This window comes from Hemicordylus capensis, chromosome 3 (genome assembly GCF_027244095.1).
Source record: "Hemicordylus capensis ecotype Gifberg chromosome 3, rHemCap1.1.pri, whole genome shotgun sequence".
In the NCBI taxonomy this organism is placed as follows: Eukaryota; Metazoa; Chordata; class Lepidosauria; order Squamata; family Cordylidae; genus Hemicordylus; species Hemicordylus capensis.
In genome coordinates, this window is record NC_069659.1 from 35915714 (window position 1) to 35928307 (window position 12594).

Here is a 12594-nt window from a genome sequence, read left to right on the forward strand (position 1 = left end):
TGCCCTTTCAAAAATGGCTTATGGTGGTTTACACAGAGAAATAACAAACAAATAAAATGGATCCCTGTCCCCAAAGGGCTCACAATCTAAAAAGAAACAAAAGATAGATACCAGCAACAGTCACTGGAGATACTGTGCTGTGGGTGGATAGGGCCAATTACTCTCCCCCTGCTAAATAAAGAGATTCACCACGTTAAAAGGTGCCTCTTTGCCAAGTTAGCAGGGGATTTAAATGTCCTTTCCCTGCTGAGGGTGGCAGACCATTCCAAAAAGGCACAGTCGTTCTCGGCATGCCCCCCTGAAGATCATGGCCAATGGCTGCCACCCTGCAGACGTTCTGATGCCTTGCCCACAATCTGGCGACATGAGCACTATGGAGGGAGCTTGCCAGCATGTGGACTTGGCGGAGCAAGAAGAGGGAGTGGCCCCCCTGCCTTGAAAGCAAAGGTTGCTGGGCTACAGTTGGAGTGAACGTCTGCAATGCGATTCCAACCTACAAAAATTAATGTCAGGTTTGTCTACCTGCGGTTTGCTGTTACATATGAATGTGGTTATCCTATTGTACACCACCAATGCAAAAGGTGGTGTACAGGGAGAAAAGTCTCTGTATACACAGATAATCAGGGTTATTAGCTCTGACACTGACCTGTCTGTTCGGGGGGCAGGGGAAAAGAGATTCTTGAGTCAGTTCCCATAATAGCTGATAACATTTTCAGTGAGGGGTGGGGAGCTGGGAATCAAAAGAACAGAAGCAGGCTTACGCTGCACTGCGATACACCTGGTTTTTGCCATGACCACACACTTTGCACAGGAAGTTGTGACATGTTCAGTGTGGCACAGGAAGTCAGTGGTTGAACTTAAGAAAAGAACTTGTAGTTTCTGACTCATTTGTTCTGCGTTGGGCAGCGTAACCTGAGAGACATGCTTAAAGCCACACAGTGAGCTTTGTGGCTGAGAATAGGTTCTCTATCCAAGCCTAATATGCTGTCCACCATACTACATTGTACATACAGAATGCAGTATAGAATTTACTATCCTGCTTAGCAGTTTTCTTAGCTCATATTATGCTACACTTGCTACCCTTGAATAATTAACTACATAAGAACGCAAGAAAAGCCCTTCAGGGTCACACCCGGCCCATCTTGTCTAGCATCCTACTTCACACAGTGGCCCACCGATGCCGCTGGAAACTCACAGGCAAGAAGTGAGGGCATGCCCTCTCTCCTACTGCTACTCCCCTGCAACTGGTATTTAGAGGCATCTTGCCTCTGAGGCTGGAGGAGGCCTATAGCCCTCAGACTAGTAGCCATTGATAAACCTGTTCTCCATGAATTTATCTAAACCCCTCCTAAAGCCGTCCAGGCTGTAGGCTGTCACCACATCTTGTGGCAGAGAATTCCATAGGTTGATTATACATTGTGTGAAAAAGTATTTCCGTTTGTTTGTCCCAAATTTCCTGGCAATCAATTTCATGGGATGACCCCTGGTTCTAGTGTTAAGCGAGAAGGGGAAAAATTTCTATCAACTTTCTCCACACCATCCATAATTTTATAGACCTCTATCATGTCTCCCCTTCGTCAATCTTTTTTCTAAACTAAAAAGCCCCAGGTGTTGTAGCCTTGCTTCATAAGGAAGGTGCTCTAGGCTCCAATAATCTTGGTTGCCCTCTTTTCCAGTTCTACAATGTCCTTCTTAACATACGGTGATGAGAACTGCACGCAGTACTCCAAATGTGGCCGCACCATAGTTTTGTATAGGGGCATTATAATAGCAGTTTTATTTTCAATCCCCTTCCTAATTATCCCAAGTATGGAATTTGCCTTTTTCACAGCTGCTGCACATTGAATTTGCACTTTCAACAAGCTGTCCACTATCAGCCCAAGATCCTTCTCCTGGTCACTGACAACTCAGTCACTGACAGCTCAGACCCCATCAGCATCTATGTGAAGTTGGGGTGTGTTTTTTGGCCCCAATATGCATCACTTTACACTTGTTAACATTGGACCACATTTGCTATCTTGTTGCCCACTTCCCCAGTTTGGAGAAATCCTTTTGGAGCTCCTCACAATCTCTCAAACTACCCTAAATAGTTTGGTGTCATCTGCAAATTTGGCCACTTCACCGCTTACCCCAACTTCTAGAACACTTACAAACAAGTTAAAGAGCACAGGTCTCAGTACCGATTTCTGGGGGACCCCACTTCTTACTTCCTTTCATTGTGAAAACTCTCCATTTATTCCTACCCTCTGTTTCCTGTCCTTCAATCAGTTACCAATCCACATATTGGTACCCAGATTTTGGTACCTAGTACTATTGGTACCCAGTACCCAGAATGTTGGGGGGCAATATGCTAAAATCATTGTAAACCGCTTAGAGAGCTCCGGCTATAGAGCGGTATATAAATGTTATTGCTATTGCTATATGAACCTGTCTCCTTATCCCTTGACTGCTAAGTTTTCTCAAGAATCTTTGATGAGGACCCTAGTTGAAAGCTTTTTAAAAGTCCAGGTATACTATGTCAATCACCTTAATCTGGATCACCTTTATCCACACACCTGTAGATACTCTCAAAGAATCCCAAAAGGTTAGTGAGGCAAGATTTCCTTTTGCAGAAACCATGCTGGTTCTCCTTCAGCAGGGCCTGTTCTATGTGCTTGACAATTTTATCCTTGACAATGCTTTCCATAAATTTTCCTGCAACTGTTGATTAGCCTTTTATAAAACACAAGCTTTACAACTGTCACGTGTGTTCATGGTAAATCTAATGATGGCATCAATGAATTCCTTTGTTATGGTCAGTGTCTGTCATCCAGAGCTACTGGATCCAGAGTGGAAGGACTGCTAGCGCCAATCTGTTGCTAGCTTGCATTCCAGCCTACTGTGCACTACTGGAAATAAGCTTTTGGTTTCACAACAGTTGTGCAATTGTGGCACGCCTCGTTTATTTCAATGGGAACTTCTGTGCAAGAGTGTTATAGCACTTTTGCACAAGAGTGCTCATGCACAATCATGATTTTTAGTGCAACTAAGCCATCCTCTTGTGCTAGCTCATTCCACATGCGGTTCCTTGCTTTGGATGTTGGCCAGTGACTTGGACCAATTCCAGCTTGGGGAAATCATATTTTATTTTCTTAAATTCCCCCATGATTTCAGTTAGTAGAGTGAGCTATTTTCTTTTGCTATGTAAATAACTTTGATAACCTTTTTGTTGAAAAGCACTATATAAATATTCTCAATAATAATAGGCTCATGATGAAGAAAATTACTCAAAGTAGACCCACTGAAATGATTTTAATTTCAATGGGACTACACTGAGCCAGTTTCCTCATCATGGCAGCCATTCTTTGTGAGAAAGTGGTTCACCATAAAAATGCTAAAATTATATACAAATTTCATTTTAAAAATTACCTTACTTTGGGAATATATAGTAAATATTGTTAATATTATGACTCTTTTATCAAAAATGTTAAACAAGTATGAAGAACCTTCACAAAAATGTATTTTTTTCCTTTTACATTTTAATTTTGGGAACATAAAATATGATGATACATGTATCAGTATTTTAAGTTTGTATCAGCTTGGTTCACATTTTATTCAGTGTGAATGAATGAACAGTTTGAATGATCATTAACTGTTGAAAGAACAGTTTTCAACAAATAGGGAACAATTTTGAAATCATAACTTATTTCTTTTCGGGAAGAAAATGACACGATTTCCCCACACTATCTATTCCTACTATCTATAATCCTGCAGAGAATCTATCTATGTGGTCGCTAAGAGTCAACACTGACTTGATGGCACTGAATCAATCAATCAACTGATTTTACTTATCAGTTACTTTTTCCAACATGGTGTGTGTGTGTGTGTGTGTGGTGTGTGTGTGTGTGTACAGAATTTACTCTTTCTGGCAATGTGAACAGATTATTTTTTGTCAAACAGAACCCATAAAACTTTTATACAAGCTCCCCAGACTGAAAAATCCTGAAAGGTCCTGCAAGATGGATTTATAATGTATATTAGCTCTTAGACAAGGGAAATTGAATCCTTGTTGGGGTGAGAGGAGAACATCTGTCGTCTTTTCACTGCAGTGGAATCAAGCGCATCACAGCACAGCAGACTAGAGATCGGGGTCTGAGATAATAGGGTTTTTTTAATCAGATCAATATCATAAGCAGTGGCCTGGAACATCTGCTGTATGTCTGATTTTTTCCTTTCTGGATAACCCATCAGCCTTAAAAGCATCCCACAGAAGTAGAAACAATATCTACATAGACTCCTGTCATACTTTGCTTTTTGATGTTTCAGTTATAAAAATGCTGTGTAATAGGTTTGCTAGAGTTGCCCATACTGAAGCAAACAGTTCTCGTGAACAGCTAGTGAACAGTGGGGAGAACAATAGGGTGGGCCTAGAGGAAAGCACAGGAAGGTCATGTCTGAATATCAAACTGCAAGACGCTCTACATAGAAAGCTGCCATATACTGGGTCAGATCATTGGTCTATCTAGCTCAGTATTATCTACACAGAATGGCAGCTGCTTCTCCAAGGATGCAGGCAGGAGTCTCTCTCAGCCCTATCTTAGAGATGCCAGGAAGGGAACTTGGAACCTTCTGCATGCAAGCATGCAGATGTTCTTCCCAGATGCTCTTCCCAAAGCAGCCCCATCCCCTAAGGGGAATATCTTACAGTGCGTACATGTAGTCTCCAATTCAAATACAAACAAGGGAAGATCCTGCTTAACAAGGGGGACAATTCATGCTTGCTACCACAAGATGAGCTCTCCTGCCTAGGCAGAGCCTTATTTAAGGGAATGAGATGCTACAGGAATGAAATGAATTTAGCTGTATACAAATCGCACCACAGCAACTCACGATCAGAAAGCCCAGGTTAGCGGAGCGCTCACTCTACTAACCTGGGCTTAGGGGAGGGATAGTTGAGCGGGTCTCGCCTCTGTGAGACCGGGCTCAGCTGCGAGCCCGGTGGTTTTCACGGTCTGCCAAAATCGGGCTAGGCTCCCATAGCCCAATTTTGGCAGACCATGAGAATAACCTCCTTATAAAACATCAAGATGTTAGCTAGGAAACCCTGAGGTTTGTTTCCTTTTCTCTCCTGCCTGCCTAAGGCTCAAAGTGGGTCAAATGTCCCTGGGTGGGTGAGCCATCCACCGGGTGCTGGTTGGGAAACAGCTCATCCCTTGCTCTCATGTGTAAGGAGGGTGTGATCAAGGATCTATAGATATATTTCTCCTGGGTGTGCCAGGGAAAATGCGTCCCGGCAGCCCAGCTGATTGGCTGTGCTGCGGAGGCGCCTGATTGGCTGACGCACCCAGGAGAATTGGCTGACTGGGCAGATGCGAGGCGGCGGGCCTGGTCTGGCCCAGCCGGATGCAAGGCGGCAGCGGTGGGCCTGGCCATGCAAGGCGGCAGCTGGCGGGCCCAGCCTGGCCGCAGATGTGGGGCAGCGTGGTGGTGGCGGGCCCAGCCCGGCCACAGGGTGAAGAGGTTGCGGCGGGCCCGGCCATGATGTGGCGACAGGTCCGGCCACTGCGGCAGTACTCGGCCCGGCCGCAGCACTCAGCCCGGCAGCCTGGGCTCGGCACTCGGCCTGGCCAGAGACTGGGGCAGGTGGGGGTTGGGGAGAGGTAGGTGGCCCCAAAGAGCGAACAGATGCTCTGTGTGGGGGTCGGCTAGTATAGCTATAATTAAGCTAGGTGGGACAAATGCCCTTGAGGGTGGGGGGCCCCAACTGGCTGAGCAACGGCTAACTCTTGGTTCTATCTCTTCTGCCTCACCATCTCACTGACACACTGTTCACTCTTGATCAGAGGACATCACAACTTCAAGTGAGGACTGAGTTTTCCATGGAAAATTTTGATTGGTAAGAAGGAGAGAGGGAGACAGCGTGAGGTTGGAGATGGAGTTCCAGGGACATCAACTAGTGATGTGCACAAAACCAGTTTCTCCAGTTCAGTTTGAGTTCAAACCGGGCTTGAACCAAACCAGACAATTTTGGTTGTGGCACCCTGAATGAGGGGCCCTGGCTTAGCTCACATTCGAGCTAGTTCGGGTCCAGTTTGGGGGTTCTAGGGACAGGGTATTTTTGTTTTTGTAATGGTGGACTTACCACCTCTGAGGCCCTCAGGGGGTGCTCACGGCAGCCACAGCAGGGGGGGGGGAGTGTTCTCCAGTAGCAAGGTAAAAAAAGTTTTTTTTGAAACTAGAACCCCTGAATTGGCCTCAAGCCTGCCCAGGGGATTTGGCCCAGGGCTTGACTGCTTTGATGTCAATCCAGCTCAAGGTCGAGCTAGTTCGCACACCCCTAACACCGACCTTTTATTCAATTTATATACCACATGACTCCAAAGGCTCTAGGTGTTTCACAAAAATAAACACAAGAAAAACAAGATAAAACAAACGGTAAAAAAACAGCAATTAGAAAATTTAAAACATTCAGAGATTACTAAAAGCCTGGCTGAAAAAATGGGTCTTAAGGGCTCTTTTGAATGCTGGCAAAGATGTTAAACCACAAACGTCTATAGGGAATGCATTCCACAGCCTAGGAGCAACTGCAGAGACGGCCTGCTTCTGAGTCACTGCCAGATGAGCCGGTGGCATTCGGAGACGGACCTCTCTTGATGATCGTTCAGAAGAAGGCGCTCTCCTAGGTAACCTGGTCCTAAGCCATTTAGGGCTTTCAAGGTAATCACCAGCACTTTGTATTTTGCCCGGAAACCTATTAGTAGCCAATGCAATTGCTTTAAAATAGGAATAATATGTTCTCTCTGAGACACTCCACAGACCAATCTAGCCACTGCATTTTGAACCAACTGAAGTTTCTGAACTACATACAAGGTAGCCCACGTAGTGCACATTGCAGTACCCAAGCCTAGAGGTTACCAGAGAGTGCACTACAGTTCGGATATCACTATTTTCAAGAGAGAGATCACTATTTTTGTGATAGTGAAATCACTATCTTTTGCACTGACTATCCCAATGACCATTAGGGGCATTGGATGTAGAGGTTGTTAGTGAGGGTCTCCTTACCTGCCCCTGCTTGCCTCTACTCTATGACCTCTGCTTTGACTCCTCTGGTACTTCCTGAGTTGAGTCAGTCTTCTTCCTTTCCTCCTAGAGAGAAGATGGAAACATATCTCTCTCCCCCCTCCTTATTCATTATGTAGCTATTGGATAGGATTAGGTCTTTCCTATCCTAATGTATTTCACCAATAAATTAATTAAGTAATTTAGACTCTACAGGTATCTCCATGTATGTTCCTTAAATAGTTGTAACAACTAGACTCCACACTCTAACTGAAGTGGAAGCTTTCCCCAGCACTCTGCTAGAATATTTTGCACTCCCCACCCCCAAAGGTAAATAATCATAAAAACCCAACAGCATCATGGGCCAAGGGGTCTGCAGTGGAGTGTTTTTTTTTTAAAGGTGCAGCTGAGTGAGTTAGACAGACAGCAAGGATCCAGAGGTGAGCAGTGCTGCCTTCCCCAAGCTATTTTGATGGTTAAGGGATTGATGGAGTTTTTACAAAGCCATGACCAACAGAAGGGACAGCTGCACAAGAAGTGTGGGATTCACAGAATGACAAAGCACATGACTTGATTCTCCTGAATGTAAGTAGTGACTTGCTGATGCATCTCAAAGAGACTAGACTTGACAATACTGGGCTAAATGGACCAATGGTCTGACTCAGTATATGGCCACTTCCTATGTTCCTAAAAGTTAAAGAGACAGTACGGCAGGATCTCCCCCAACACGGCTTTCCTTTTAATTCAAAGGATCAGCAAAATGCAGCTGGAAGAGGGAGGGGATCTCTCAGCCCATCTAAAAGAAATGCAGGTTAATTAAACAAAATGGATCTACTTTGGATGATCACACATTAATTGGTTTGATACTGGGATCTTTGCCACAGAGTTATGATGCTGTAAAGTTAGCATTGCAAGTTTCAAATAAAAAACTTGAATTGTAAGCCATGATTGCATGCTTACAAGATTTAAATCTTTAACAAAGAGATTCCCCAAAGCATAGCAGTACTGCAGCTTAACACACTACACTAAGATTTGTTTTAACTGGAACAAAGAGGCATTCGTGTGCTAATTATCATGAGCTCAAAAGCTGAGAAAGGTAAAGAAATACCCAGAGCAGACAGACCTGGTTACCGTGACTACCAAGACTGCCATGCAGCCTGTAGGAGCAACAAGAAAGGAAACAGGATTTCCTGATAAGCAAAGAAAGTGTGCTAGCTTTGAAAAACAGGGCTCAGACAAAGGCAGTCAAAGAGCAAAGACATACAATGTGGCAACCAGGGGCAAAAAAGACACCTTTGACATAGATTTTACCAGCCAGCCAAAATATTCTGAATTCCACTGAACTCTTTACTGATTTAGACAGAAATTATAAGGTTCCTGTACTTTTAGCTGATAGAAGGGAAACTTTTTCACAAGGAAGAGGGGCAGCAGGCAGTCTGATGGGCAGATTGAAATAATTTTTATCCAGGAAGCTCTCTTAGTCCTTGATATGGACAATGACAATCTCTGTGGAATTTGGAGCCAGTAAAGGTTGCCAAGTAACTTTTGAGCTCAACGTTTGCTACATTACCAAAGATGGTGATTTAATTATGACTGCCTATATGCGTGCAGACAGGCTTTTTCTGTTGGATTGTGTAACTGGACAGGCAAGCCTCACAGCCTCAGGCAGACAAGAATTGTTCTACCATATGGCATAAAAGACTAGTGCATGGGCAAATAAGTGTGATAAAGGAGTTTGAGAAAAATGAACTAATTAAGAATTTTAAAATTGAGTCATGGAAAGAAGCCACCACTAGATGTCAGTATTGCATACTTAATAAAGTGGTGAGACCCGGTTTCTCCGAATAAAGACATAGGGAATCACAACATCCTCTAGAACTTATACATACCATCTGTGGTCTCTTGGAAAAGAGTGCAGGTGGCAATTGCTACATGCTCACATTTATTGATGATTTTTTCAAGATTTGTTTATGTTTATGCTCTGAGAGAGAAAAGTCAATTGTTTGAGAAATTCAAAGAGTATGTTACAATGGTCAGTAATAAATTTGGAAGAAAGCCTCAGAGACTAAAGTCAGACAATGGAGGCAAGTATATGTCAGATGACAAGAAAACATTCCTAAAGGAACACAGGCTTTTACATGAGACTACATTCCCATATACATCAGAGCTGAACAGAGTGGCAGAGAGGAAAACCCACTCTCTACTAGAAATGACCAGATGCATGTTACATGGTGCTGGCTTGGCAAATATGTTCTAGGGCGAGGCATGACTGCCAGTTACTTGCAAAATAGATTGCCAACCAAAGCAATAGGCAGGACACCATTTGAACTATGGCATGGGTGCAAACTCTGTTTAAACTATATCCAAGTGTTTGGATCACAGGTTTATGCATACATCCCAAAGGCAAAGAGAACCAAACTCAATTGCAGATGTTCATTGGGAGTGTTGTTTGAGACCCATTTCAAATGAACTTTCGTGTGGGCTATGGAGTTGAGAGTGCCTTGGTTGGCCTGATGGACAATCTCCAACTGGCTATCGACACAGGGCGTGTGACTCTGCTGATCCTTTTGGATCTCTCTGTGGCTTTCAATACCATAGACCATGGTATCTTTCTGGACCACCTGTGGGATTGGGTGGTACTATTTTACAGTGGTTCCATTCGTACCTCTCTGGTAGATTCCAGATGTTGCTGTCTGGAGACTGTTGCTCTGCAAAACGAGAATTGAAGTAAGGAGTTCCACAAGGCTCCATACTGCCTCCAATGCTCTTTAATATCTACATGAAACCACTGGGAAAGATCCTCAGGAGGTTTGGTGCAGGGTGTTATCAATATGCTGATGACACCCAGATCTATTTCTCCATGTCGACCTCATCAGGAAATGGCATATCTTCCCTAAAAGCCTGCTTGGGGCGGTAATGGACTGGATGAGGGATAACAAACTGAAGCTGAATCCAAAGAAGAAGACAGTACTGACTGGGGTGGGGGGGGGGGGTCGGGACACGGGAGATGGTTTAGATCTGCCTGTTCTGGATGGGGTTACACTCCCCCTGAAAGATCAGGTATGTAGCTTGGGAGTGCTCCTGGACCCAAAACTTTCTCTGGTTTCTCAGGATGAGGCGGTGGCCAGGAGGACTTTTTATCAGCTTCGGCTGATACGTCAGCTACATCCATTTCTATAGGTAAATGACCATAAAACAGTGACACATATACTGGTAACCTCTAGATTTAACCACTGTAATGCGCTCTATGTGGGGCTGCCTTTGTACATAGTCCAGAAACTACAATTGGTACAGAATGCGGCAGCCAGATTGGTCTCTGGGACAACACAAAGGGGCCACATAACACCTGTTTTAAAAGAACTGTATTAGCTGTTGATAGGTTTCCGGGTGAAATACAAAGTGCTGGTTCTTACCTATAAAGCCCTCAATGGCTTGAGTCCAGGCTATTTAAGAGAGCGCCTCCTTTGTCATGAACCTTGCCGCCTGTTCTGATCTTCTGGAGATGTCCAGTTACGGTTGCTACGGGTTCATCTGGTGGCAACTCAGAACCCGACTTTCTCTGTGGCTGTCCCAGGGCTTTGGAATATGCTCCCTGCTGAAATAAGAGCACCCCCTTCTCTGTTTGTTTTCAGGAAGACCCTCAAACTCTCCTGTTCTCGCAAGCTTTTAATTAGAATTTTAATAATCTGAATTTGTTTTAATAAATGTTTTATACTATTGTTTTTATTGTGTTTCATATATTTTAATCTGTGGTTTTTTAATATCTTAAATTTTGTACACTGCCTAGAGATGTACATATCAGGCAGTATAACTATATATTTATATTTATATTTACACACAAGCCTGGTGGAAAGGGATACAGAATACCCAGCATTGCATTGCACATCATGTGGGCCAATGATTATGATTAGTTCAGAATGAACTATTCATAATAAGATTATCTCATTCCTGTTTAAACCAAAAAGACAAAAAAGTTATTGATCAGATGAAATTCTCAAACCCTACATAAAGCTGCATTAATCTGCTTATTGAACTTTTGAAGGAATGTGATTTTGAGGTTGCCTTGCTTGTTCTCAGTTCTGTATGGCTGGAATGGTGTGTAGAAAACAAGGGAGCATACATACCATATTTGAATTCAATCCCCTAATAATACTAATGAGTTCAAGTAGTTATGAAATTAATACCCAGGAATTTTGATAAATTATCTTAATAGAAAATATAGCACCACTGGCATACACGGTGCTTTACAGAGTAACCGAAATACAGGTCTCTGCCCCAGGCAGTCTACAATCTAAATGTTGACAAAAGGAGGGAGAAAATAGCAAGAAAGGAAGAAAGGAAGGAAAGTCAAAGGCAAGATAACAGGGAAAGCATGTGGGTGATGGAAAGAGAAAAATAATTGTGATCTGTTAGATCTTAGCATTCCAATGCTAAATACATACATTGCTGTATTTGCCTGCAGCAGTTAAGTGATGGTTTGGCAGCAGTAGCATAATGGAAGTTCCCAGCCTTAAGCAGGGGCCAGGTTGTGATCAGGTGAGACCACTAAAAAGAAGCTGCCAACCTGAGAACAGCATAGCCAGGACAGCAGTAGACTGAGATGTGGCTGTGACATGGGGACTCACTGAACTTTGCTCCTCATGCTAATGAGCAAACTGCTAACTGAGCAAAGAGGCACCTTTTAAAGTGGCAATTATCTTTATCTAGCAGGGGGAGAGCAACTGGCCCTATCCATCCCCAGCACAGTATCCTTCCAGTGGCTGTTGTTGGTGTCTATCTTATTATTCTTTTTTAGATTGTGAGCCCTTGTGGGACAGGAGTGTGTGTGTGTGTGTGTGTGTGTGTGTGTGTGTGTGTGTGTAAACCACTTTGAGAACTTTTGTTGAAAAGTGGTATATACATTTTCACCATTGTCCTCCTATGGGGTCACACTGTCCTCCTATGGGGTCACACTGTGGCATTGGTGTGGAGAGCAGGGCTGGGCCAACAGGCCTGAGTTAAGACTACTTCTCCTAAGTCTACCACACAAGGATTTTTTTTTTAAAAAAGACTTGCTTCATTGCCCTGTGCATTGCAAAGAGGTACTTTCAGTTCTCCTTTATGAAATAAAACATTCTGTGTAAGCACAAGCATTTGCCACTGCATATGAGAACTGTTCCCCAGATCAAAGAAGAGAACAGGGAAACCCCTGTGCATATAAAACATTACTGTCAATCAGTGGTTCACAGCCATAAAAGGCACCATTTCACAAAAATATCTTTAAAATATCCAGGGCATGATCAAGTCAACTTTCCCCACACTTTATTTGTTGCCATTTTAGCAAGCAACAAAAAAAGCATAACCACATGTGCCAAAAGATAAACAGAAAACATAAAGATAAAAGGTTACCCAGCACAATAAAGTAACTATTATAAACATTTTAAACAATTAACTTCTGAGGAATTATTTATTAAGCAGATACATTCAACTACAAAACGGTCATATAACATTTATATAGAAGGGCTGGCATCCAAACTAACACTGTGCTGATTCTATGGAGAAATGATGATGTTCACT

At 43.3% G+C, this 12594-nt stretch overlaps 1 protein-coding gene across 10 annotated transcripts in view; it reads right to left on the reverse strand.

The window, feature by feature from the left end:
- The window catches only part of SACS (sacsin molecular chaperone), a 143706-nt gene that overhangs the window by 46206 nt on the left and 84906 nt on the right, over positions 1-12594 (reverse strand). The window lies entirely within an intron of this gene.